Source organism: Oncorhynchus gorbuscha, unplaced genomic scaffold (genome assembly GCF_021184085.1).
Source record: "Oncorhynchus gorbuscha isolate QuinsamMale2020 ecotype Even-year unplaced genomic scaffold, OgorEven_v1.0 Un_scaffold_295, whole genome shotgun sequence".
In the NCBI taxonomy this organism is placed as follows: domain Eukaryota; kingdom Metazoa; phylum Chordata; class Actinopteri; order Salmoniformes; family Salmonidae; genus Oncorhynchus; species Oncorhynchus gorbuscha.
Genome location: NW_025745159.1, coordinates 56,082 through 80,000, shown reverse-complemented (window position 1 = coordinate 80,000; position 23,919 = coordinate 56,082). Strand labels below are relative to the sequence as shown.

Here is a 23,919-nt window from a genome sequence, read left to right as displayed (position 1 = left end):
TTAGCTGGGAGAAGACAACTTGGAATAGACCTTGAGGTGCACAGCTGAAGTGGGATGTTTACAGACACTTAGGTTGGAGTCATTAAAACTCATTTTTCAACCACTCCACAAATTTATTGTTAAACAAACTATAGTTTTGGCAAGTCGGTTAGGACATCTACATTGTGCATGACAAGTCATTTTTCCAACAATTGTTTACAGACAGATTATTTCACTTATAATTCACTTGAATTACAATTCCAGAGGGTCAGAAGTTTACATACATTTAGTTGACTGTGCCTTTAAACAGCTTGGAAAATGATGTCACGGCTTTAGATGCTTCCGATAGGCTAATTGACATCATTTGAGTCAATTGGAGGTGTACCAGTGTGTTACCACGACAGCAGGCTCTGCACTGTGTCAGTCATGTAGAGGACCGATCACTGAACGTGGAGGTAGTGTTGCTCACAACATTAAAATTGGTATTGCTGAAACAGTTCACTGAAACACAGTACCTTCATGATGGACTCCAAGTACGGACCCCAGATCTTCTGTGTTTTGGCGACAGCGTTGGCATAGCCTTTACTGGCATTGGCTGACAGAAAGAAGACAAGGAAATGCAACGGTGAGTGATGATGGCCTTGGACAGTCATATCCAGAGCATAATGTTCCCTGGTCATAATCTGCTGTTCAGTGGGAGCCTAAAGTTCCCTGGTCATTATCTGCTGTTCAGTGGGAGGCTAATGTTCCCTGGTCATAATCTGCTGTTCAGTGGGAGCCTAATGTTCCCTGGTCATAATGACTGAAACAGGGGAGGGAGCCTAATGTTCCCTGGTCATAATGACTGAAACAGGGGAGGGAGCCTAATGTTCCCTGGTCATAATCTCCTGTTCAGTGGGAGGCTAATGTTCCCTGGTCATAATGACTGAAACAGGGAGGGAGCCTAATGTTCCCTGGTCATAATCTCCTGTTCAGTGGGAGCCTAATGTTCCCTGGTCATAATCTGCTGTTCAGTGGGAGCCTAATGTTCCCTGGTCATAATCTGCTGTTCAGTGGGAGCCTAATGTTCCCTGGTCATAATCTGCTGTTCAGTGGGAGCCTAATGTTCCCTGGTCATAATCTCCTGTTCAGTGGGAGCCTAATGTTCCCTGGTCATAATCTCTGGGTCCTGTTCAGTGGGAGCCTAATGTTCCCTGGTCATAATCTGCTGTTCAGTGGGAGCCTAATGTTCCCTGGTCATAATCTCCTGTTCAGTGGGAGCCTAATGTTCCCTGGTCATAATCTGCTGTTCAGTGGGAGCCTAATGTTCCTGGTCATAATGACTGAAACAGGAGAGGAGCCTAATGTTCCCTGGTCATAATGACTGAAACAGGGGAGGGAGCCTAATGTTCCCTGGTCATAATGACTGAAACAGGGGAGGGAGCCTAATGTTCCCTGGTCATAATGACTGAAACAGGGGAGGGAGCCTAATGTTCCCTGGTCATAATGACTGAAACAGGGGAGGGAGCCTAATGTTCCCTGGTCATAATGACTGAAACAGGGGAGGGAGCCTAATGTTCCCTGGTCATAATGACTGAAACAGGGGAGGGAGCCTAATGTTCCCTGGTCATAATGACTGAAACAGGGGAGGGAGCCTAACATTCCCTGGTCATAATGACTGAAACAGGGGAGGGAGCCTAACGTTCCCTGGTCATAATGACTGAAACAGGGGAGGGAGCCTAACGTTCCCTGGTCATAATGACTGAAACAGGGGAGGGAGCCTAATGTTCCCTGGTCATAATGACTGAAACAGGGGAGGGAGCCTAATGTTCCCTGGTCATAATGACTGAAACAGGGGAGGGAGCCTAATGTACCCTGGTCATAATGACTGATGTTTAAAAAAAAAATGTTTTCCATTGTATAACCTAATGAACACAACCCTGGTAAGAATCCTTCCTGAGCTGTTGATACTTACCCACAATACCTTTGACGGGATTGACAGAGCTCAGCATGGCTTTAAAGACATCCACCATAGCCTTGTCTCTCAGGATGGTCTTCTGGAACACTGACAGGAAGTTCTAATGGAACCAAAACAAAAACCCTGTCGTGTTACGGAACCTTGAAGGGGAAGCAACTAACGAACTGCACCACTTGAATGATTCTAAATTACAAATCAAATTTATTTATAAAGCCCTTCGTACATCAGCTGATATCTCAAAGTGCTGTACAGAAACCCAGCCTAAAACCCCAAGCAGCAAGCAATGCAGGTGTAGAAGCACGGTGGCTAGGAAAAACTCCCTAGAAAGGCCAGAGCCTAGGAAGAAACCTAGAGAGGAACCAGGCTATGAGGGGTGGAGATTATAAACCTAGAGAGGAACCAGGCTATGAGGGGTGGCCAGTCCTCTTCTGGCTGTGCCTGGTGGAGATTATAAACCGAGAGAGGAACCAGGCTATGAGGGGTGGAGATTATAAACCTAGAGAGGAACCAGGCTATGAGGGGTGGAGATTATAAACCTAGAGAGGAACCAGGCTATGAGGGGTGGAGATTATAAACCTAGAGAGGAACCAGGCTATGAGGGGTGGAGTTTATAAACCTAGAGAGGAACCAGGCTATGAGGGGTGGAGATTATAAACCTAGAGAGGAACCAGGCTATGAGGGGTGGAGTTTATAAACCTAGAGAGGAACCAGGCTATGAGGGGTGGAGATTATAAACCTAGAGAGGAACCAGGCTATGAGGGGTGGAGTTTATAAACCTAGAGAGGAACCAGGCTATGAGGGGTGGAGATTATAAACCTAGAGAGGAACCAGGCTATGAGGGGTGGAGATTATAAACCTAGAGAGGAACCAGGCTATGAGGGGTGGAGTTTATAAACCTAGAGAGGAACCAGGCTATGAGGGGTGGAGATTATAAACCTAGAGAGGAACCAGGCTATGAGGGGTGGAGATTATAAACCTAGAGAGGAACCAGGCTATGAGGGGTGGAGATTATAAACCTAGAGAGGAACCAGGCTATGAGGGGTGGAGTTTATAAACCTAGAGAGGAACCAGGCTATGAGGGGTGGAGATTATAAACCTAGAGAGGAACCAGGCTATGAGGGGTGGAGATTATAAACCTAGAGAGGAACCAGGCTATGAGGGGTGGAGATTATAAACCTAGAGAGGAACCAGGCTAAACCAGGAGAGACGAGTCACACTGCACTATGCGCTTGTTGAATGATAAGGACCGGCGTTGTCTCGACAGAAAAGTGAAGCTACGAACGACAGCATCTGTATTAAAATATACCGGCCCACTGATATTGACCTCAATATCGTGATTGTTTGAAGTCAAAATGGGACAACCTGGTTCAATGAAAAAGGTTAACCTGGTTCAATGAAAAAGGTTAACCTGGTTAAATGAAAAAGGTTAACCTGGTTCAATGAAAAAGGTTAACCTGGTTCAATGAAAAAGGTTAACCTGGTTCAATGAAAAAGGTTAACCTGGTTCAATGAAAAAGGTTAACCTGGTTCAATGAAAAAGGTTAACCTGGTTCAATGAAAAAGGTTAACCTGGTTCAATGAAAAAGGTTAACCTGGTTCAATGAAAAGGTTAACCTGGTTCAATGAAAAAGGTTAACCTGGTTCAATGAAAAAGGTTAACCTGGTTCAATGAAAAAGGTTAACCTGGTTCAATGAAAAAGGTTAACCTGGTTCAATGAAAAAGGTTAACCTGGTTCAATGAAAAGGTTAACCTGGTTCAATGAAAAAGGTTAACCTGGTTCAATGGTTAACCTGGTTCAATGAAAAAGGTTAACCTGGTTCAATGAAAAGGTTAACCTGGTTAAATTTAAAAAAAGGTTAACCTGGTTCAATGAAAAAGGTTAACCTGGTTCAATGAAAAAGGTTAACCTGGTTCAATGAAAAAGGTTAACCTGGTTCAATGAAAAGGTTAACCTGGTTCAATGAAAAAGGTTAACCTGGTTCAATGAAAAAGGTTAACCTGGTTCAATGAAAAAGGTTAACCTGGTTCAATGAAAAAGGTTAACCTGGTTCAATGAAAAAGGTTAACCTGGTTAAACCTGGTTCAATGAAAAAGGTTAACCTGGTTCAATGAAAAAGGTTAACCTGGTTCAATGAAAAAGGTTAACCTGGTTCAATGAAAAAGGTTAACCTGGTTCAATGAAAAAGGTTAACCTGGTTCAATGAAAAAGGTTAACCTGGTTCAATGAAAAAGGTTAACCTGGTTCAATGAAAAAGGTTAACCTGGTTCAATGAAAAAGGTTAACCTGGTTCAATGAAAAAGGTTAACCTGGTTCAATGAAAAAGGTTAACCTGGTTCAATGAAAAAGGTTAACCTGGTTCAATGAAAAAGGTTAACCTGGTTCAATGAAAAAGGTTAACCTGGTTCAATGAAAAAGGTTAACCTGGTTCAATGAAAAAGGGTTAAAAGGTTAACCTGGTTCAAAAAAAGGTTAACCTGGTTCAATGAAAAAGGTTAACCTGGTTCAATGAAAAAGGTTAACCTGGTTCAATAAAAAAGGTTAACCTGGTTCAATGAAAAAGGTTAACCTGGTTCAATGAAAAAGGTTAACCTGGTTAAATGAAAAGGTTAACCTGGTTCAATGAAAAAGGTTAACCTGGTTCAATGAAAAAGGTTAACCTGGTTCAATAAAAAAGGTTAACCTGGTTCAATGAAAAAGGTTAACCTGGTTCAATAAAAAAGGTTAACCTGGTTCAATGAAAAAGGTTAACCTGGTTCAATGAAAAAGGTTAACCTGGTTCAATGAAAAAGGTTAACCTGGTTCAATGAAAAAGGTTAAATAGTTGTTAGGACTGCGGAAGTACATTCCATAGCATCCTAACAGAGTAGTGTTGATAGGCTGGCAGGCTGGGTTTCACAACATAACATCACGTGACCTGGAGTTCCTTGACCATCATGAAGCAGAGCAGCCTGTCCAGCCCGTTGAGGCCGAAGGTCCCCAGGGTGTCCTGTATCTCAGAGAACAGACGGTTGTTGGTCACCTCCTGGTGGGTCTTCAGGTCGTACCAGGTGTTCAACTGGTCCATGTAACACGTCGCCCTGGGAAACACAGGTAACAGGTGAAGGCTTTGCCTGAAGGCATATTAAAAGCACTGAGAAGAGAGTATACCCCCCCCAAAAAACAGACTTCCTCTACCATGTTTACGCCATTAAAGAACACCAACGCTAACTTCCATAATTAAATCTTCAAATAGCCACCATTTGTCTTGATGACTGTTGGGAAAAGCATTCCAGGTGAAACTGGTTGAGAGAATGCCAAGAGTGTTCAAAGCTGTCATCAAGGCAAAACGTGGCTATTAATTTTTTTGTCAGGTTAGTATATGATTCCATGTGTTATTTCATAGTGTTGATGTCTTCACTATTATTCTACAATGTAGAAAACAGTTTTTTTTTAAAATACCCTTGAATGAGTAGGTAGTGTAGCTACGAGCTAACAGACTGATGCCACCAAGGTGACATGGAGAGAGAGAGATACCTACTTGGGGTCTGTGATGCGGAGGATCTCTCTACAGAGTCGTCCGATGAAGGTGGCCGACTCATCGACCGCGGGGAACTTGGGTATGGGGATATGGGTCGACTGGTAGACACTCTGCCAATCCTGGATCTAAGAAACACAAAGAGGCGAACATTAGCCGTTTAAATAGTACGTATATTATTGAAACCAGGGTGTTCTCCCAACCCTGTCTCTGGAGAGCTACTCTCCTGTAGGCTTTCAATCCAACCAGCAGATATAACTAACCTTATACAGCCCCTCTACCGTATAGAGCCCCTCTACCGTATAGAGCCCCTCTACCGTATAGAGCCCCTCTACCGTATAGAGCCCCTCTACCGTATAGAGCCCCTCTACCGTATAGAGCCCCTCTACCGTATAGAGCCCCTCTACCGTATAGAGCCCCTCTACCGTATAGAGCCCCTCTACCGTATAGAGCCCCTCTACCGTATAGAGCCCCTCTACCGTATAGAGCCCCTCTACCGTATAGAGCCCCTCTACCGTATAGAGCCCCTCTACTGTATAGAGCCCCTCTACTGTATAGAGCCCCTCTACATTACATTTACATTTAAGTCATTTAGCAGACGCTCTTATCCAGAGCGACTTACAAATTGGTGCATTCACCTTATGACATCCAGTGGAACAGCCACTTTACAATAGTGCATCTACATATTTTAAGGGGGGTGAGAAGGATTACTTTATCCTATCCTAGGTATTCCTTAAAGAGGTGGGGTTTCAGGTGTCTCCGGAAGGTGGTGATTGACTCCGCTGTCCTGGCGTCGTGAGGGAGTTTGTTCCACCATTGGGGAGCCAGAGCAGCGAACAGTTTTGACTGGGCTGAGCGGGAACTGTACTTCCTCAGTGGTAGGGAGGCGAGCAGGCCAGAGGTGGATGAACGCAGTGCCCTTATTAGGTGTAGGGCCTGATCAGAGCCTGGAGGTACTGAGGTGCCGTTCCCCTCACAGCTCCGTAGGCAAGCACCATGGTCTTGTAGCGGATGCGAGCTTCAACTGGAAGCCAGTGGAGAGAGCGGAGGAGCGGGGTGACGTGAGAGAACTTGGGAAGGTTGAACACCAGACGGGCTGCGGCGTTCTGGATGAGTTGTAGGGGTTTAATGGCACAGGCAGGGAGCCCAGCCAACAGCGAGTTGCAGTAATCCAGACGGGAGATGACAAGTGCCTGGATTAGGACCTGTGCCGCTTCCTGTGTGAGGCAGGGTCGTACTCTGCGGATGTTGTAGAGCATGAACCTACAGGAACGGGCCACCGCCTTGATGTTAGTTGAGAACGACAGGGTGTTGTCCAGGATCACGCCAAGGTTCTTAGCGCTCTGGGAGGAGGACACAATGGAGTTGTCAACCATGATGGCGAGATCATGGAACGGGCAGTCCTTCCCCGGGAGGAAGAGCAGCTCTGTCTTGCCGAAGTTCAGCTTGAGGTGGTGATCCGTCATCCACACTGATATGCCTGCCAGACATGCAGAGATGCGATTCGCCACCTGGTCATCAGAAGAGGGAAAGGAGAAGATTAATTGTGTGTCGTCTGCATAGCAATGATAGGAGAGACCATGTGAGGTTATGACAGAGCCAAGTGACTTGGTGTATAGCGAGAATAGGAGAGGGCCTAGAACAGAGCCCTGGGGGACACCAGTGGTGAGAGCGCATGGTGAGGAGACAGATTCTCGCCACGCCACCTGGTAGGAGCGACCTGTCAGGTAGGACGCAATCCAAGCGTGGGCCACGCCGGAGATGCCCAACTCGGAGAGGGTGGAGAGGAGTATCTGATGGTTCACAGTATCGAAGGCAGCCGATAGGTCTAGAAGGATGAGAGCAGAGGAGAGAGAGTTAGCTTTAGCGGTGCGGAGCGCCTCCGTGATACAGAGAAGAGCAGTCTCAGTTGAATGACTAGTCTTGAAACCTGACTGATTTGGATCAAGAAGGTCATTCTGAGAGAGATAGCGCCGTATATAGCCCCTCTACCGTATAGAGCCTCTTACTCATTTTCCATCATAATTTGCAAATAAATTCATTAAAAATCCTACAATGTGATTTTCTGGATCGTTTTCTTCTCATTGTGTCTGTCATAGTTGAAGTGGACCTATGATGAAAATTACAGGCCTCTCATCTTTTTAAGTGGGAGAACTTGCACAATTGGTGGCTGACTAAATACTTTTTTTTACCCCACTATTTAAAAAAAAGGGACACAAGGAATCAACCAGACCCAGTGAGAAAGAGGTCATGTGACTATATATATATATATAAGGATACAAGGAATCAACCAGACCCAGTGAGAAAGAGGTCATGTGACTATATATATAAGGATACAAGGAATCAACCAGACCCACTGAGAAAGAGGTCATGTGACTATATATATAGAAAAAGGGACACAAGGAATCAACCAGACCCAGTGAGAAAGAGGTCATGTGACCATATTAAAGGTCAAACCTTGGTGCGTAGGAAGCTGTTACACTCCTGCTCCACGTTGTAGTTGATGATACGAGAGACCTCCTCCTGCCAGATCTTCAGGCCGTAGATGGAGACGTAATCCTGGATGTACTCAAAGGACCGGTAGAATCCGTCCATGGTGGCCGCCATCTCCTTCAGCTTCGGCATCAACTCACTGGTCTGTACCAGGTGATGAGAAATGACATTAATATTCTGTCACACTCCTTCAGCATCAACTCACTGGTCTGTACCAGGTGATGAGAAATGACATTAATATTCTGTAACACTCCTTCGGCATCAACTCACTGGTCTGTACCAGGTGATGAGAAATGACATTAATATTCTGTAACACTCCTTCAGCATCAACTCACTGGTCTGTACCAGGTGATGAGAAATGACATTAATATTCTGTCACACTCCTTCGGCATCAACTCACTGGTCTGTACCAGGTGATGAGAAATGACATTAATATTCTGTAACACTCCTTCAGCATCAACTCACTGGTCTGTACCAGGTGATGAGAAATGACATTAATATTCTGTAACACTCCTTCAGCTTCGGCATCAACTCACTGGTCTGTACCAGGTGATGAGAAATGACATTAATATTCTGTAACACTCCTTCAGCATCAACTCACTGGTCTGTACCAGGTGATGAGAAATGACATTAATATTCTGTAACACTCCTTCAGCATCAACTCACTGGTCTGTACCAGGTGATGAGAAATGACATTAATATTCTGTCACACTCCTTCAGCATCAACTCACTGGTCTGTACCAGGTGATGAGAAATGACATTAATATTCTGTCACACTCCTTCGGCATCAACTCACTGGTCTGTACCAGGTGATGAGAAATGACATTAATATTCTGTAACACTCCTTCAGCTTCGGCATCAACTCACTGGTCTGTACCAGGTGATGAGAAATGACATTAATATTCTGTAACACTCCTTCAGCTTCGGCATCAACTCACTGGTCTGTACCAGGTGATGAGAAATGACATTAATATTCTGTAACACTCCTTCAGCTTCGGCATCAACTCACTGGTCTGTACCAGGTGATGAGAAATGACATTAATATTCTGTAACACTCCTTCAGCTTCGGCATCAACTCACTGGTCTGTACCAGGTGATGAGAAATGACATTAATATTCTGTAACACTCCTTCAGCTTCGGCATCAACTCACTGGTCTGTACCAGGTGATGAGAAATGACATTAATATTCTGTAACACTCCTTCAGCTTCGGCATCAACTCACTGGTCTGTACCAGGTGATGAGAAATGACATTAATATTCTGTAACACTCCTTCAGCTTCGGCATCAACTCACTGGTCTGTACCAGGTGATGAGAAATGACATTAATATTCTGTAACACTCCTTCGGCATCAACTCACTGGTCTGTACCAGGTGATGAGAAATGACATTTACCACGATTGAATATTCTGTAACACTTCATTTTAAAATATATATTTATTTTTAATTTAGCAGACAACTTTTGTTTTGTATTCTGTCATGAATAAAACCTGAACAAACTGATACTTCAGACAGTGAAAGTTTTGAAAGTGACAGTTAACCTTGTGCTGAATGGCACTGTGGGTTTCATTTTAAAATGTAACCTTTATTTAACTAGGCGAGTCAGTTAGGAAACTATTCGTATTTTCAATTAACAGTCTACCCCGGCCAAACGCTGGGCCAATTGTGCGCCACCTTATGGGACTCCCAATCCCGGCCGGATGTGATACAGCCCGGAATCGAACCAGGAACTATAGTGACGCCTCTTGCACTGAGGTGCAGTGCCTAAGACCGCTGCGCCACTCGACAGCCCCTCGGAACGGTTGATATTGTGTTGTGTTATGGTCAGATATCTCACCTTAGCCTTGGGGTTATAGAGAAGTCCTTTGTGTAGAGCGTAGGCTACTATCTCACCTTAGCCTTGGGGTTATAGATAAGTCCTTTGTGTAGAGCGTAGGCTACTATCTCACCTTAGCCTTGGGGTTATAGAGAAGTCCTTTGTGTAGAGCGTAGGCTACTATCTCACCTTAGCCTTGGGGTTATAGAGAAGTCCTTTGTGTAGAGCGTAGGCTACTATCTCACCTTAGCCTTGGGGTTATAGATAAGTCCTTTGTGTAGAGCGTAGGCTACTATCTCACCTTAGCCTTGGGGTTATAGATAAGTCCTTTGTGTAGAGCGAGGCTACTATCTCACCTTAGCCTTGGGGTTATAGAGAAGTCCTTTGTGTAGAGCGTAGGCTACTATCTCACCTTAGCCTTGGGGTTATAGATAAGTCCTTTGTGTAGAGCGTAGGCTACTATCTCACCTTAGCCTTGGGGTTATAGATAAGTCCTTTGTGTAGAGCGTAGGCTACTATCTCACCTTAGCCTTGGGGTTATAGATAAGTCCTTTGTGTAGAGCGTAGGCTACTCTTCTCACCAACTCCTTCCTGATACCATCTTCCAGGAGCTGCTTGGGATCCACCTGAAGACACGACATTTAAATAAGGTAAGACTTCTGCTTTTAGACACATTTTCTCAAATATAAACATATATTTTTATTTTATTTAATCTTTATTTAACTGGGCAAGTCAGTTAAGAACAAATTCTTATTTTACAATGACGGCTTATCGGGGAACAGTGGGTTAACTGGTCTAGGAACAGTGGGTTAACTGGTCTAGGAACAGTGGGTTAACTGGTCTAGGAACAGTGGGTTAACTGCCTGTTCAGGGGCAGAACGACAGATTTTTTTTACCTTGTCAGCTCGGGGATTCGATCTACTAACCTTTCGATTACTAGTCCAACGCTCTAACCACTAGGCTACCTGCCGTCAATATATCTAAAAACAACAGTTGCAAAAAACTGTTTTAATTTAAAAACTGACCTTGATGATTCCAACCAGCGTCGTCTTCATCATTAGAATCCCTTCAGTAAAGATGGAGATGGCGTGAGTGAGTTTGGCAACCTGAGAAAACGAAGAACAAAATAACAAGTCCAGGATGTTCAGCTGTAGAAAACACGCTGCCTCCCACAGAACGCTGCCTCCCACAGAACGCTGCCTCCCACAGAACGCTGCCTCCCACAGAACGCTGCCTCCCACAGAACGCTGCCTCCCACAGAACGCTGCCTCCCACAGAACGCTGCCTCCCACAGAACGCTGCCTCCCACAGAACGCTGCCTCCCACAGAACGCTGCCTCTCACAGAACGCTGCCTCTCACAGAACGCTGCCTCTCACAGAACGCTGCCTCTCACAGAACGCTGCCCCTCACAGAACGCTGCCCCTCACAGAACGCTGCCCCTCAGAGAACACTGCCTCTCAGAGAACACTGCCTCTCAGAGAACACTGCCTCTCAGAGAACACTGCCTCTCAGAGAACACTGCCTCTCAGAGAACACTGCCTCTCAGAGAACACTGCCTCACACAAACACTGTTCCTTTGAGCCAGAGAGGAACGGTTGGGGAGACTCAGTGAGCATCTGCTCCCTCTGCTCAGTTAGGGGCCAGCAACCTCATCAGGGAAACTCTGGCTCCTAGTTATAGTCACTACTATAGGTCCTAGTTATAGTCACTACTATAGGTCCTAGATATAGTCACTACTATAGGTCCTAGTTATAGTCACTACTATAGGTCCTAGATATAGTCACTACTATAGGTCCTAGATATAGTCACTACTATAGGTCCTAGTTATAGTCACTACTATAGGTCCTAGTTATAGTCACTACTATAGGTCCTAGTTATAGTCACTACTACAGGTCCTAGTTATAGTCACTACTACATGTCCTAGTTATAGTCACTACTACAGGTCCTAGTTATAGTCACTACTACAGGTCCTAGTTATAGTCACTACCATAGGTCCTAGTTATAGTCACTACTATAGGTCCTAGTTATAGTCACTACTATAGGTCCTAGTTATAGTCACTACTATCGGTCCTAGTTATAGTCACTACTATAGGTCCTAGTTATAGTCACTACTATCGGTCCTAGTTATAGTCACTACTATAGGTCCTAGTTATAGTCACTACTATCGGTCCTAGTTATAGTCACTACTATCGGTCCTAGTTATAGTCACTACTATAGGTCCTAGTTATAGTCACTACTATAGGTCCTAGTTATAGTCACTACTATCGGTCCTAGTTATAGTCACTACTATCGGTCCTAGTTATAGTCACTACTATAGGTCCTAGTTATAGTCACTACTATAGGTCCTAGTTATAGTCACTACTATAGGTCCTAGTTATAGTCACTACTATCGGTCCTAGTTATAGTCACTACTATAGGTCCTAGTTATAGTCACTACTATCGGTCCTAGTTATAGTCACTACTATAGGTCCTAGTTATAGTCACTACTATAGGTCCTAGTTATAGTCACTACTATCGGTCCGAGTTATAGTCACTACTATCGGTCCTAGTTATAGTCACTACTATAGGTCCTAGTTATAGTCACTACTATAGGTCCTAGTTATAGTCACTACTATAGGTCCTAGTTATAGTCACTACTATGACATCCAGTGGAACAGTCACTTTACAATAGTGCATCTAAAACTTAAGGGGGGTGAGAGGGATACTTATCCTATCCTAGGTATTCCTTAAAGAGGTGGGGTTTCAGGTGTCTCCGGAAGGTGGTGATTGACTCCGCTGTCCTGGCGTCGTGAGGGAGTTTGTTCCACCATTGGGGGGCCAGGGCAGCGAACAGTTTTGACTGGGCTGAGTGGGAGCTGTACTTCCTCAGTGGTAGGGAGGCGAGCAGGCCAGAGGTGGATGAACGCAGTGCCCTTGTTTGGGTGTAGGGCCTGATCAGAGCCTGGAGGTACTGAGGTGCCGTTCCCCTCACAGCTCCGTAGGCAAGCACCATGGTCTTGTAGCGGATGCGAGCTTCAACTGGAAGCCAGTGGAGAGAACGGAGGAGCGGGGTGACGTGAGAGAACTTGGGAAGGTTGAACACCAGACGGGCTGCGGCGTTCTGGATGAGTTGAAGGGGTTTAATGGCACAGGCAGGGAGCCCAGCCAACAGCGAGTTGCAGTAATCCAGACGGGAGATGACAAGTGCCTGGATTAGGACCTGCGCCGCTTCCTGTGTGAGGCAGGGTCGTACTCTGCGGATGTTGTAGAGCATGAACCTACAGGAACGGGCCACCGCCTTGATGTTGGTTGAGAACGACAGGGTGTTGTCCAGGATCACGCCAAGGTTCTTGGCGCTCTGGGAGGAGGACACAATGGAGTTGTCAACCGTGATGGCGAGATCATGGAACGGGCAGTCCTTCCCCGGGAGGAAGAGCAGCTCCGTCTTGCCGAGGTTCAGCTTGAGGTGGTGATCCGTCATCCACACTGATATGTCTGCCAGACATGCAGAGATGCGATTCGCCACCTGGTCATCATATACTATAGGTCCTAGATATAGTCACTACTATAGGTCCAAGTTATAGTCACTACTATAGGTCCTAGTTATAGTCACTACTATAGGTCCTAGTTATAGTCACTACTATAGGTCCTAGTTATAGTCACTACTATAGGTCCTAGTTATAGGCACTACTATAGGTCCTAGTTATAGTCACTACTATAGGTCCTAGTTATATTCACTACTATAGGTCCTAGATATAGTCACTACTATAGGTCCAAGTTATAGTCACTACTATAGGTCCTAGTTATAGTCACTACTATAGGTCCTAGTTATAGTCACTACTATAGGTCCTAGTTATAGTCACTACCATAGGTCCTAGTTATAGTCACTACCATAGGTCCTAGTTATAGTCACTACCATAGGTCCTAGTTATAGTCACTACTATAGGTCCTAGTTATAGTCACTCCTATAGGTCCTAGTTATACTATAGGTCCTAGTTATACTATAGGTCCTAGTTATAGTCACTACTATAGGTCCTAGTTATAGTCACTACCATAGGTCCTAGTTATACTATAGGTCCTAGATATAGTCACTACTATAGGTCCTAGTTATAGTATAGGTCCTAGTTGTAGTCACTACTATAGGTCCTAGTTATAGTCACTACTATAGGTCCTAGTTATACTATAGGTCCTAGTTATACTATAGGTCCTAGTTATAGTCACTACTATAGGTCCTAGTTATACTATAGGTCCTAGTTATAGTCACTACTATAGGTCCTAGTTATAGTATAGGTCCTAGTTATAGTCACTACTACAGGTCCTAGTTATAGTCACTACTACAGGTCCTAGTTATAGTCACTACTATAGGTCCTAGTTATAGTCACTACTATAGGTCCAAGTTATAGTCACTACTATAGGTCCTAGTTATAGTCACTACTATAGGTCCTAGTTATAGTATAGGTCCTAGTTATAGTATAGGTCCTAGTTATAGTATAGGTCCTAGTTATAGTCACTACTATAGGTCCTAGTTATAGTCACTACCATAGGTCCTAGTTATAGTCACTACTATAGGTCCTAGTTATAGTCACTACTATAGGTCCTAGTTATAGTCACTACTATAGGTCCTAGTTATAGTCACTACTATAGGTCCTAGTTATAGTCACTACTATAGGTCCTAGTTATAGTCACTACCATAGGTCCTAGTTATAGTCACTACTATAGGTCCTAGTTATAGTCACTACTATAGGTCCTAGTTATAGTCACTACTATAGGTCCTAGTTATAGTCACTACTATAGGTCCTAGTTATAGTCACTACTATAGGTCCTAGTTATAGTCACTACTATAGGTCCTAACAGTCATGTGTGCATACATTTTTCTATTGGGAGGCCCCAGCGGGAATCGAACCCACAACCTTTGTCATCGCAAGCGCCATGCTCTTCCGACACACAGAGACCATAAGCCGTCTCTAAAACGACCTCTGACCTCGTAGCGAGCCCCCAGCTGGGCGTAGTCCTTCAGCTTGTCCTTGTCCAGTCTGGTGGGAACCTCCATGATGGCATGGATCTGCAGCTTGATGATCTTAGCCAAGGAGGTGAACATGCTCTCAGGGATGATCTGTAACACCTAGTGGAGAGTAGAGGAGACAAGATGATCTGTAACACCTAGTGGAGAGTAGAGGAAACAACGTGCTCTCAGGGATGATCTGTAACACCTAGTGGAGAGTAGAGGAGACAACGTGCTCTCAGGGATGATCTGTAACACCTAGTGGAGAGTAGAGGAGGCAAGATGATCTGTAACACCTAGTGGAGAGTAGAGGAAACAACGTGCTCTCAGGGATGATCTGTAACACCTAGTGGAGAGTAGAGGAGACAAGATGATCTGTAACACCTAGTGGAGAGTAGAGGAGACAAGATGATCTGTAACAGCTAGTGGAGAGTAGAGGGGACAACATGCTCTCAGGGATGATCTGTAACACCTAGTGGAGAGTAGAGGAGACAACATGCTCTTAGGGATGATCTGTAACACCTAGTGGAGAGTAGAGGAGACAAGATGATCTGTAACACCTAGTGGAGAGTAGAGGAAACAACGTGCTCTCAGGGATGATCTGTAACACCTAGTGGAGAGTAGAGGAGACAAGATGGTCTGTAACACCTAGTGGAGAGTAGAGGAGACAAGATGATCTGTAACACCTAGTGGAGAGTAGAGGAGACAAGATGATCTGTAACACCTAGTGGAGAGTAGAGGAGACAAGATGATCTGTAACACCTAGTGGAGAGTAGAGGAGACAAGATGATCTGTAACACCTAGTGGAGAGTAGAGGAGACAAGATGATCTGTAACACCTAGTGGAGAGTAGAGGAGACAAGATGATCTGTAACACCTAGTGGAGAGTAGAGGAGACAAGATGATCTGTAACACCTAGTGGAGAGTAGAGGAGACAAGATGATCTGTAACACCTAGTGGAGAGTAGAGGAGACAAGATGATCTGTAACACCTAGTGGAGAGTAGAGGAAACAACGTGCTCTCAGGGATGATCTGTAACACCTAGTGGAGAGTAGAGGAAACAACGTGCTCTCAGGGATGATCTGTAACACCTAGTGGAGAGTAGAGGAGACAACATGCTCTCAGGGATGATCTGTAACATCTAGTGGAGAGTAGAGGAGACAACATGCTCTCAGGGATGATCTGTAACACCTAGTGGAGAGTAGAGGAGACAAGATGATCTGTAACACCTAGTGGAGAGTAGAGGAGACAACGTGTTCTCAGTGATGATCTGTTAGGGAGTAAGGGGTCATAGCAGGGACTCGGGGTAGAGTGTAGAGACTAGAGGTCTGGGGGTAGGGGGTAGAGACTAGGGGGCTGGGCTAGAGTGTAGAGACTAGGGGGCTGGGGGTAGGGAGTAGAGACTAGGGGACTGGGGGTAGAGAGTAGAGACTAGGGGTAGAGAGTAGAGACTAGGGAGCTGGGGGTAGAGAGTAGAGACTAGGGGGCTGGGGGTAGAGAGTAGAGACTAGGGGGCTGGGGGTAGAGAGTAGAGACTAGGGGGCTGGGGGTAGAGAGTAGAGACTAGGGGCTGGGGGTAGAGAGTAGAGACTAGGGGGCTGGGGGTAGAGAGTAGAGACTAGGGGGCTGGGGATAGAGACTAGGGGCTGTGGGTAGAGACGAGGGGGCTGGGGATATAGACTAGGGGCTGGGAGTAGAGACCAGGGGCTGGGGGTAGAGAGTAGAGACGAGGGGCTGGGGGTAGAGAGTAGAGCCTAGGGGCTGGGGGTAGAGAGTAGAGATTAGGGGCTGGGGGTAGAGAGTAGAGACTAGGAGGCTGGGGTTAGAGAGTAGAGACTAGGGGGCTGGGGGTAGAGAGTAGAGACTAGGGGGCAGAGAGTAGAGACTATGGGGCTGGGAGTAGAGACTAGGGGGCTGGGGGTAGAGAGTAGAGACTAGGGGACTGGGGTAGAGAGTAGAGAGTAGGGGGCAGAGAGTAGAGACTAGGGGGCTGGGGGTAGAGAGTAGAGACTAGGGGGCTGGGGGTAGAGAGTAGAGACTAGGGGGCTGGGGGTAGAGAGTAGAGACTAGGGGGCTGGGGGTAGAGACTAGGGGTAGAGACTTGGGGGCTGGGGGTAGAGAGTAGAGACTAGGGGGCTGGGGGTAGAGACAAGGGGGCTGGGGGTAGAGAGTAGAGACTAGGGGGCTGGGGATAGAGACTAGGGGTAGAGACTTGGGGGCTGGGGGTAGAGAGTAGAGACTAGGGGGCTGGGGGTAGAGAGTAGAGACTAGGGGGCTGGGGGTAGAGACTAGGGGGCTGGGGGTAGAGACAAGGGGGCTGGGGGTAGAGACAAGGGGGCTGGGGGTAGAGAGTAGAGACTACGTGCCCCGGGATCATACCTTTCTGACGTAGGTCACCAGTTCCCCGGAGTAGAACTGAGAAACACTGAGCAGATCTGGACTGTTGGCCTGGTTGATACGCAGCAGAGGCAGGTCCAACGCAGACGCCAACTGGACACATAGATCAATAACAACACGCTTTACTGATCGCGTGTTTTCAAACAGGAAGTACCCTTTTCCCTTGTTTAGAGGATGAACCTGTGTACTCTACGAAATGTACTGTTTGTGTCCGAGTAGTGAATGGTTGACCTTTAGGAAGGTTGCTCGTAGTTTGGTCACCATGGATGGGTTCACTCTGATACTCTCCTGCATGATGGACGTGAAGCTGGGAAAACAACCAGAGAAAAACATTCAAAATGGCTAATTTATATATTTCTTATTTGACCAGGTTAGTCTGACTGGGTTCTTATCTGACCAGGTTAGTCTCCCTGGGTTCTTATTTGACCAGGTTAGTCTCACTGGGTTAGTCTCACTGGGTTAGTCTCACTGGGTTAGTCTCCCTGGGTTCTTATTTGACCAGGTTAGTCTCACTGGGTTAGTCTCACTGGGTTCTTATTTGACCAGGTTAGTCTCACTGGGTTAGTCTCCCTGGGTTCTTATTTGACCAGGTTAGTCTCCCTGGGTTCTTATTTGACCAGGTTAGTCTCACTGGGTTAGTCTCCCTGGGTTCTTATTTGACCAGGTTAGTCTCACTGGGTTAGTCTCACTGGGTTCTTATTTGACCAGGTTAGTCTCCCTGGGTTAGTCTGACTGGGTTCTTATATGACCAGGTTAGTCTCACTGGGTTAGTCTCCCTGGGTTCTTATTTGACCAGGTTAGTCTCCCTGGGTTCTTATTTGACCAGGTTAGTCTCCCTGGGTTCTTATTTGACCAAGTTAGTCTCACTGGGTTCTTATTTGACCAGGTTAGTCTCACTGGGTTCTTATTTAACCAGGTTAGTCTCACTGGGTTCTTATTTAACCAGGTTAGTCTGACTGGGTTCTTATTTGACCAGGTTAGTCTCTCTGGGTTAGTCTCACTGGGTTCTTATATGACCAGGTTAGTCTCCCTGGGTTCTTATTTGACCAGGTTAGTCTCACTGGGTTCTTATTTTACCAGGTTAGTCTCTCTGGGTTAGTCTCACTGGGTTCTTATTTGACCAGGTTAGTCTCACTGGGTTCTTATTTTACCAGGTTAGTCTCCCTGGGTTAGTCTGACTGGGTTCTTATTTGACCAGGTTAGTCTCCCTGGGTTAGTCTGACTGGGTTCTTATTTGACCAGGTTAGTCTCACTGGGTTCTTATTTGACCAGGTTAGTCTCCCTGGGTTAGTCTCACTGGGTTCTTATTTGACCAGGTTAGTCTCACTGGGTTAGTCTCCCTGGGTTAGTCTCCCTGGGTTCTTATTTGACCAGGTTAGTCTCCCTGGGTTCTTATTTGACCAGGTTAGTCTCCCTGGGTTAGTCTCACTGGGTTCTTATTTGACCAGGTTAGTCTCACTGGGTTCTTATTTTACCAGGTTAGTCTCCCTGGGTTAGTCTGACTGGGTTCTTATTTGACCAGGTTAGTCTCACTGGGTTCTTATTTGACCAGGTTAGTCTCCCTGGGTTAGTCTCACTGGGTTAGTCTCACTGGGTTAGTCTCCCTGGGTTAGTCTCCCTGGGTTCTTATTTGACCAGGTTAGTCTCCCTGGGTTCTTATTTGACCAGGTTAGTCTCCCTGAGTTCTTATTTGACCAGGTTAGTCTCCCTGAGTTCTTATTTGACCAGGTTAGTCTCCCTGAGTTCTTATTTGACCAGGTTAGTCTCCCTGGGTTCTTATTTGACCAGGTTAGTCTCCCTGGGTTCTTATTTGACCAGGTTAGTCTCCCTGAGTTCTTATTTGACCAGGTTAGTCTCCCTGAGTTCTTATTTGACCAGGTTAGTCTCCCTGAGTTCTTATTTGACCAGGTTAGTCTCCCTGAGTTCTTATTTGACCAGGTTAGTCTCCCTGAGTTCTTATTTGACCAGGTTAGTCTCCCTGAGTTCTTATTTGACCAGGTTAGTCTCCCTGGGTTCTTATTTCATGGTGATCAGGGCCATTCATAACCCATTCATAACCCATACATAACCCATTCATAACCCATTCATAACCCCTAACTGTCTATGATCTGCCATGCGTAGGACAGGTCTCCTACTATCTGCATGGTGATCAGAACCATTCATAACCCCAACCTGTCTATGATCTGCCATGCGTAGGACAGGTCTCCTACTATCTGCATGGTGACCAGAACCATTCATAACCCCTACCTGTCTATGATCTGCCATGCGTAGGACAGGTCTCCTACTATCTGCATGTTGATCAGAACCATTCATAACCCATTCATAACCCCTACCTGTCTATGATCTGCCATGCATAGGACAGGTCTCCTACTATCTGCATGGTGATCAGAACCATTCATAACCCCTACCTGTCTATGATCTGCCATGCGTAGGACAGGTCTCCTACTATCTGCATGGTGATCAGAACCATTCATAACCCATTCATAACCCATTCATAACCCATTTATAACCCCTACCTGTCTATGATCTGCCATGCGTAGGACAGGTCTCCTACTATCTGCATGTTGATCAGAACCATTCATAACCCATTCATAACCCATTTATAACCCATTTATAACCCCTACCTGTCTATGATCTGCCATGCGTAGGACAGGTCTCCTACTATCTGCATGTTGATCAGAACCATTCATAACCCATTCATAACCCCTACCTGTCTATGATCTGCCATGCGTAGGACAGGTCTCCTACTATCTGCATGGTGATCAGAACCATTCATAACCCCTACCTGTCTATGATCTGCCATGCGTAGGACAGGTCTCCTACTATCTGCATGGTGATCAGAACCATTCATAACCCCTACCTGTCTATGATCTGCCATGCGTAGGACAGGTCTCCTACTATCTGCATGGTGATCAGGGCCATTCATAACCCCTACCTGTCTATGATCTGCCATGCGTAGGACAGGTCTCCTACTATCTGCATGGTGATCAGAACCATTCATAACCCCTACCTGTCTATGATCTGCCATGCGTAGGACAGGTCTCCTACTATCTGCATGGTGATCAGAACCTCCTCCTTGATGTTGATGGTCCTGATCATCTGGTGAAGGAACTTCCTGGTGTCAGCCAGGAACTGACACACCTGCAGGTTGGACTCCAACTGGTGGAACTCTTGAACCTGAGCACAGGTAAGGAGAGGACAGGAAGTCAGGGTTCATAGGTAAGGAGAGGACAGGAAATCAGGGTTCATAGGTAAGGAGAGGACAGGAAGTCAGGGTTTATATAGTCTCCTGTTTCCACACTTCCAAGTCTCTTATCCACTCGGCTGGTAGAATGAAAATGAGAAAAGTTTTGCTTTTCACTGAAAAGTTACAACATATTTTTGGACAAAGCAGCATCCTTGTATATCAAATCAAAGGGATACAAATGTCTAAGAGTGTTACCGCGTAACGGTCACTAAGAGTGTTACCGCGTAACGGTCACTAAGAGTGTTACCGCGTAACGGTCACTAAGAGTGTTACCGCGTAACGGTCACTAAGAGTGTTACCGCGTAACGGTCACTAAGAGTGTTACCGCGTAACGGTCACTAAGAGTGTTACCGCGTAACGGTCACTAAGAGTGTTACCGCGTAACGGTCACTAAGAGTGTTACCGCGTAACGGTCACTAAGAGTGTTACCGCGTAACGGTCACTAAGAGTGTTACCGCGTAACGGTCACTAAGAGTGTTACCGCGTAACGGTCACTAAGAGTGTTACCGCGTAACGGTCACTAAGAGTGTTACCGCGTAACGGTCACTAAGAGTGTTACCGCGTAACGGTCACTAAGAGTGTTACCGCGTAACGGTCACTAAGAGTGTTACCGCGTAACGGTCACTAAGAGTGTTACCGCGTAACGGTCACTAAGAGTGTTACCGCGTAACGGTCACTAAGAGTGTTACCGCGTAACGGTCACTAAGAGTGTTACCGCGTAACGGTCACTAAGAGTGTTACCGCGTAACGGTCACTAAGAGTGTTACCGCGTAACGGTCACTAAGAGTGTTACCGCGAACGGTCACTAAGAGTGTTACCGCGTAACGGTCACTAAGAGTGTTACCGCGTAACGGTCACTAAGAGTGTTACCGCGTAACGGTCACTAAGAGTGTTACCGCGTAACGGTCACTAAGAGTGTTACCAGGTAACGGTCACTAAGAGTGTTACCGCGTAACGGTCACTAAGAGTGTTACCACGTAACGGTCACTAAGAGTGTTACCACGTAACGGTCACTAAGAGTGTTACCACGTAACGGTCACTAAGAGTGTTACCACGTAACGGTCACTAAGAGTGTTACCACGTAACGGTCACTAAGAGTGTTACCACGTAACGGTCACTAAGAGTGTTACCACGTAACGGTCACTAAGAGTGTTACCATGTAACGGTCACTGAGAGTGTTACCATGTAACGGTCACTGAGAGTGTTACCACGTAACGGTCACTGAGAGTGTTACCACGTAACGGTCACTAAGAGTGTTACCATGTAACGGTCACTAAGAGTGTTACCATGTAAGAGTGTTACCATGTAACGGTCACTAAGAGTGTTACCATGTAAGAGTGTTACCATGTAACGGTCACTAAGAGTGTTACCACGTAACGGTCACTAAGAGTGTTACCACGTAACGGTCACTAAGAGTGTTACCATGTAACAGTCACTAAGAGTGTTACCGTGTAAGAGTGTTACCACGTAACGGTCACTAAGAGTGTTACCATGTAACGGTCACTAAGAGTGTTACCACGTAACGGTCACTAAGAGTGTTACCATGTAACGGTCACTAAGAGTGTTACCACGTAACGGTCACTAAGAGTGTTACCATGTAACAGTCACTAAGAGTGTTACCGTGTAAGAGTGTTACCACGTAACGGTCACTAAGAGTGTTACCATGTAACGGTCACTAAGAGTGTTACCACGTAACGGTCACTAAGAGTGTTACCACGTAACGGTCACTAAGAGTGTTACCATGTAACGGTCACTAAGAGTGTAACCCAGAGATAACATAACTGTACTCTTGTTCCCGTTCTAGTCGTTGTTGTTTGCGGTGAATTTCCCAGCCTCACCTCTACGAGGGCCTGTATCAGCTGAACGGTCTTCCTGCCTGCCGCGGTGGAGTCCTCGTAGTTCAGAGACTCGATCTGCTTCGAGATCTCCCTGAACCATGCCTGCAGGTTCTCTGTCCAACACAACAACAACCGCGTCAACAACACACATCAACATCTAGCGCGTTTAGAGTGGAAGTATGGCATAGTGAGATCAGCTATTGTAACAGGAATAAGTATGGTACAGTGAGCCACCAACAGGAATAAGTATGGGACAGTGAGCCTGCAACAGGAATAAGTATGGGACAGTGAGCCTGCAACAGGAATAAGTATGGGACAGTGAGCCTGCAACAGGAATAAGTATGGGACAGTGAGCCTGCAACAGGAATAAGTATGGGACAGTGAGCCTGCAACAGGAATAAGTATGGGACAGTGAGCCTGCAACAGGAATAAGTATGGGACAGTGAGCCTGCAACAGGAATAAGTATGGTACAGTGAGCCTGCAACAGGAATAAGTATGGTACAGTGAGCCTGCAACAGGAATAAGTATGGTACAGTGAGCCTGCAACAGGAATAAGTATGGGACAGTGAGCCACCAACAGGAATAAGTATGGGACAGTGAGCCTGCAACAGGAATAAGTACGGTACAGTGAGTCATCAACAGGAATAAGTACGGTACAGTGAGCCATCAACAGGAATAGGCATGGTACAGTGAGCCATCAACAGGAATAAGTATGGTACAGTGAGCCATCAACAGGAATAAGTATGGTACAGTGAGCCATCAACAGGAATAAGTATGGTACAGTGAGCCATCAAAAGGAATAAGTATTGTACAGGGAGCCTGCAACAGGAAGAAGTATGGGACAGTGAGTCTGCAAAAGGAATAGCTATGGTACAGTGAGCCACAAGCTTTTAAGAGCATGTACACTGACTACACAAAACATTAGGAACACCTTCCTAATATTGAGTTGCACCCCCTTTTCCTCTCAGAACAGCCTCAGTTTGCCGGGGCCAAGGACTCCACAAGGTGTCGAAGGCGATCACATGGGATGTTGGAACATGCTGACTCCAATGCTTCCCTCAGATTGGGTGGTGGACCATGTTGACTCCAATGCTTCCCTCAGATTGGACCATGTTGACTCCAATGCTTCCCACCGATTGGGTGGTGGACCATGTTGACTCCAATGCTTCCCACCGATTGGACCATGTTGACTCCAATGCTTCCAATGCTTGTTGATTTTGGAAAACCCAGCAGCGTTGCAGTTCTTGACACAAACCGGGGCACCTGTCACCTACTACCATACCTCGTTCAAAGGCATTTAAATCTTCTGTCTTGTCCATTCACCCTCTAAATGGCACACATACACAATCCATGTCTCAATTGTATCAAGGCTTAAAAATCCTTCTTTAACCCGTCTCCTCCCCTTCATCTACACTGATTGAAGTGGATTTAACAAGTGACATCAATAAGGGATCATATCTTTCACCTGGATTCACCTGGTCGGTGTATGTCATGGAAAGAGCAGGTGTTCCTAATGCTTTGTCCAGTCAGTGTATAGTATACCTCACACATATCAACAGTTTCAGTGATTGACTCCAACCAGAAGTCACAATAAGAGTATGGAGTCCAGATTGTGAACTACCAGCTGTGGTAATTATGGTGTGTTTTAATGTCGTACTACCAGCTGTGGTAATTATGGTGTGTTTTAATGTCGAACT

General features: G+C 45.8%; 1 pseudogene; it reads right to left on the bottom strand.

Annotated features, from left to right (window-relative positions):
* LOC124017636 overlaps positions 1–23,919 on the bottom strand; it is a 52,405-nt pseudogene that overhangs the window by 14,637 nt on the left and 13,849 nt on the right.